Source organism: Mercenaria mercenaria, chromosome 17 (genome assembly GCF_021730395.1).
Source record: "Mercenaria mercenaria strain notata chromosome 17, MADL_Memer_1, whole genome shotgun sequence".
Lineage (NCBI taxonomy): Eukaryota > Metazoa > Mollusca > Bivalvia > Venerida > Veneridae > Mercenaria > Mercenaria mercenaria.
The window spans coordinates 57,383,034-57,388,328 of record NC_069377.1 but is presented as its reverse complement, the minus strand read 5'-3'; positions in this window follow the sequence as shown (position 1 = coordinate 57,388,328).

Sequence of the window (5,295 nt, the reverse complement as noted above, 5' to 3'; positions counted from 1 at the left end):
ATTGTGGAGGATATTAAATGAATAATAAAGAAATGAATGAATAATCATAGTGACAGCTTTGCACACGGTTCGAATATTCGTTTTTTTCACGTGTGTAGCAGTTAGATGTAGTTACCCAAACTGCCATAGTGTTAGGCCCCTTTGGCGTGAGCGGGTCTTGGCAGTTGTACAATAAAATATATCATAGAATGACACAGTGTTTCAGTGACACAAATATTTTGAAACATAACCATATATCTACTGTTACTATTGATGTCTAATGTACGAAAACAGGGAGTATATTGTGTAGAGCAATTCACAGAACTCTGATTCTTCAGCGTTCTAAGTCTCAGCCGTGCTAGAGCGATACACAGTTTCATGGTCAAGTTAATTAGGACTCTTAATTGTAAATAAAGTATACGAAGAAAGGTAGTATTCCTCAAAATATCCTGGGCTACTCGAGTTGCAGTTTTTGCTTTTAGACAATGTCACGATCCCTGCCATTAAGCATGAGCGGTGTGCTAAACTTTGATTTTAAATGATTACCTCCGTAATATGTAGTACAAATGTGACAAAACAAAATAGATTAACGCTTGAATATAGCAAGAGAACGCATCTCTTGCCTAAATCATTCTCTAAATCTCAATTTTCTGGGAGATGGAGACCCCCTCCCTCACCTACATCGTACTCGCAGCATCGCTACTTCGTTCGTAACAATGCTGCTCATATCTAGCGTACAGTTCAAAACCATCCAGGTACGCTCCCGTTAGTGACTGATTCATTACCTGCTACAGCCTAACCCCACTTACCCTTCGATTTTTATTGCATATTTGGCATTTTTATTTTTTGACTTTCTCGGATAATCTGCAGGCCCGGGCCTGTGGTGCCTTATAGAAGCTACGCCAATGGCAAAAGCAGATCTACCATCAACAGCTAGTTAAACACAAAATATATTTAAGTATTTACATTGTTTATGTAACAAACGTGGTGCGTTGTTCCGTTATCGAAATCATCGCGTTTGCAACTAATATGCGAGCATTAACAAGCAATATATGTTATAAAATCTTTTACAAAGGACTTTCTAATGTTCGATTGCTTGGAAAGTCGTTATGAAATGTTTTTGGGACTTTAACTTCGCACCGATATAATTATATGTCGGTCATATATAGCGACTTTCCAGCCTTTAATGATGGAGGACGACGCGAATTAAGTGCACCGCGTGCACTATTTCAGGCATGAGCAGGCACCTGGGTAGAACCATCGGCTTTCTTCACATGAACGAAGTCTACATCCAAGCGAGGTTTTGAACCCGAAGTGTTGAAGTGTTAGTAATACTACCAATTCAAATGTAAGTCTAAAAAGTCATACTCTTTCTTCCTTTCCTCGTGCCCTTTCTTAATAGCATCGTGTTTCCTTTTACTCTACTGCATTTCAGTATGTATGTGAAATCGGCATGCTTCTATATCATACTAGATGAAAATGGCGTGGTAAGTCTTAAAAAGAGATATTGAAAGAAATGAAAAGGTGAAAATTCAGGGGTTGTAACTTTCTTATAAAAGCTAACATCCCCCTTTCTCCTTTTCTATAGTTGCGATATTGTTTGCGATGAAGGCTCTGAAAATTTTATATTGTAGAAAATGCTGAAATAACGTTATTAAGTACGTGGATTTTATATGGAAAAAAAAAGAACAGCCGGATTTAGTGATGTCCAACAATAACAACCGCGTTGCAGTATGTATGTGTAGCGTTCTATCGAAATCGGTATGAATCGCATGTTAGGAAAAATGGCGGTGCAGTTGTATGCCTAGAAAATAGACTCTTCCATGCGTTTATACTACATATTAACATTGCAAGAAGGGAAAAGAAGTAACAACTGAGGGTTGTGTTTAATGAACTGTAGTTTTCTTATTTAAAAGTTATCACCCCTTTCTGTAGTAGCGATACAGTTCTATGCTACACCGATTATCCGTGATGAAAGTACTTCTTCTAACTCCCAAAGTCCAAATATTGTAGATAATTTAAACTTGCATGATTATGACCAAGAGGAGTTTAACCTGTGTAATAATTACAAAAACTTAGATGATAGTTATTTTCCTGAACCCGACCCAGGGAAGGACTGGCTGAATGAGCCTGAAAAATCAGAAACGGAAGATTCACAAGATAATTATAAAAGTGATAGTTCATTTATCTCTAATTCTTCAGAACAAAACATATATGATATTTTCGGTGAATTAAGGAAACTCAGAAGTGAAAATAAAAAAGACCAATCTTTAGTCACCTACAAACATCAATAGTGTACATCTTTAATTAATAAACTGGTTTGGCATTAATAACATGTAAGCAAAGTCTATTTGAGTATAAAGCAAAAGATAATAGGTAAGGGTAGATTTATCGGAAGCACAGAGCACTAAAAACACAGCCCCAGAGCCACGCATTTGCATAGCAGGCCCACAACAAAAAGATGCTGTAACAGAAAATTATTTCAGACGGGTTGCTTCAAACATCCAACAAGTACATATTAATTTATGCTAAATATAGATGAAGGAGAAGGAAATGGTAAGGGGCAAAATTGGACCTAGTGGTGTGTGTGTGTGTGTGTGTGTGTGTGTGTGCGGGGGGGGGGGGGGGGGGGGGGGGGTGAAAGAACCCGAAGGGGAATGTTGAACAAGGACGAATATACAAAGGGAATGCCACGTTCCTTAATAACGCGGGGGGGGGGGGGGGGGAGGGGAGGAACCCGAAGGGGAAAGTTGAACAAGGACGAATATACAAAGAGAATGAATAGCGCAGACACTCATGTACCAAAGATAAACAGACAACCACGACTAATGGTAAAACGAACAATCAACACATAAGAAAACAGTAGGGCACCGTTATAGACTCAAAAGCATACAAACGCACCCACACAAGTAGGAAAACCGTGTACCGTTTTAGGATTCCGGCTGTCAAAACAAAGGTGACCCACGAAAACTTACTCAAAGTAAAGGGGTAGGGGATGCAAAAAGTAGCGTAAATGCAAGGGAAATGATGGTGCAATGGTGTGTGTATGTGGGGGGGGGGGGAGTAGGAAAAAACGCTTACAACAAACAAGAAAACAGACGCAACAGATAATACAAGACAGACAAAACAACCAGTTGAAAATAGGGGCACCGCCTTGGAACGGTCAATAACCTATATAAAGGAAACTGGGGGTTTAAACACGTTTAGGGCATGCCAACCTCGCACTTACCCTATTTTCAACAAGTTAGACAACACAATGCAAATAAAATCCCCGCTGAGAAAGGCTCTAACATTAGTGCAAAAATAACAGCCTAACTTTTAAGGGCCCTTCACTTCTGAGTTTCCTTAATTCATCGAAAATATCATACATGTTTTGTTCTGAAGAATTAGAGATAAATGAACTGTCACTTTCAAAACAAATTAGGTAATAAAATCTTTTCAAATTGACAATAATGAATTATGTGAAAATGAAGTTAAACTTTTAGAATTTAATCTTGATTACCTCTTAAATTTTAACAGTCCGGTTTACTTACTAATTTATGTCAAAAGGCAGCAAAACAACTTAATGTCTTAATTAAGTAAATTTTTACATTTTGATACTAGACTAGAATAGTATTTTTTAAACCATTCATTAAATCAAGCTTTAATTATTGTTCTCTAATTTGTCACTTTTGTAGCAAAAGTTATAAAAAAAAATGGAAAAAATCAATATAGAGCACTTAGGAGGATAGTTTTTGATGATTCATATGACATCACTTCATTTAGGTAGGCTCAGAACTATTGCCACTGAACATTTAAATTAATTCATAATAATAGTATGTGACCAGAAAATTTAAGACCTCTAATCAATGTTAAAGACTTTTCTTACAAAGTTCAGGTTTGTAAATACGTTAGAATTACCCAAGGTGAAGACTGTCAGGTATGGCAAAAAAGGTGTGGAACAGTCTGCCAAATAATATTAGGATCATTGATAATTTCAAGCACTTTGTCAGATTTGTCCGCACCTGCACTAGCCCCAAATGTAAATGTGCCATGTGTTTATAGTTTCTGTTTTAGTTGTTTTTCCCTTTGTTACATTTTTTTTTAGTTTTTATTACATTTTTTTTTAGTTTTTATTATGCTTTGCTTGCTTTGGTGTCGCAATGCATATTGAAACGTACACGGGGTCTGCTAGCCCGCGCACACATCAATATCCAAATGCCGTTATAATCTAAGTAACTCTAGATATTTTAAGTCGGATACTTAGATTATAACGGCATTTTGTAAAAACAGATGTCGATATAACCCAATCATGTCGCCAGGAGGCGATCCTTTTTCTCGTCAAGACCTGTTCCATTATATCTACATGTCAAAAAGAACAGTTTTGTATTAAAAAAAACTTCTGGTATATTGCTTAAACATAACAACATTAAGGATCAAAATAATTGGAAAAAGCAGAAACATTAATGCATCAAGTAGACAAATAATTTATAAGATACCGTGTTAAAGTGGACAGTACTACATACCATAACACAGGTAAGTATCAACATTCGGGTGCCCAATTAACGTTTCCATAAACAACACAAAAGATTGGAAAGTTTTCAAACTGATGATAACTGAAAAATCTATACATAGTCCCAGTAGAATGTTTATCTTCTTTACTGCATTTTTCTTTGACCCGAAATATTACTACGCTAAAACCAAGTCACTGAAAACTTAGATTGTCTGCAACTTAACAGAAATTACGCCTTTGTGCATAAGAACTCGCTAAAAGTGCAAATTTTGATGATAAACTTGATTGTATGTGTGTGATTTATGTACATGGTTTATCAATAAAATTTTGTTTAATCTTGTTTAAACTAACCACACTATGTGAGCTTATGGGTATATACGCAAGAGATAGTAAGTGACACCAATTGCACCAGCATCATCTTGGAACTTACTTTGAATTTCATGTAAACCTTTTTTGCGGTTACTGTTCTATATTCTATGGTACTTTATTAACTAGTTGTATAATTATTTACTTTTTTTTAATTTTGTATGAAAAATTGTTGTAGCCAATATCATCGCATAATACGTTTTTTTTCCACCATCATTTGATTTTGTTTGCAGTATAATATGTTTTTGTACGTCAGATTCTGACTGGAACGTCTTTGTCACACGATTAAGAAAATATCAACCATGTAAATGTCACTCAAAATATGTCAAACATTTTGCATTTTCGAATGCAATGTATAATCTGTATTCATTCCGTACCTTACAGTGGCATGGAAAAACAAAACAAAATATTTTTTTTATGTCAGTATCGTATATTGAGAAAAGAAGTTCAGCAAAAAT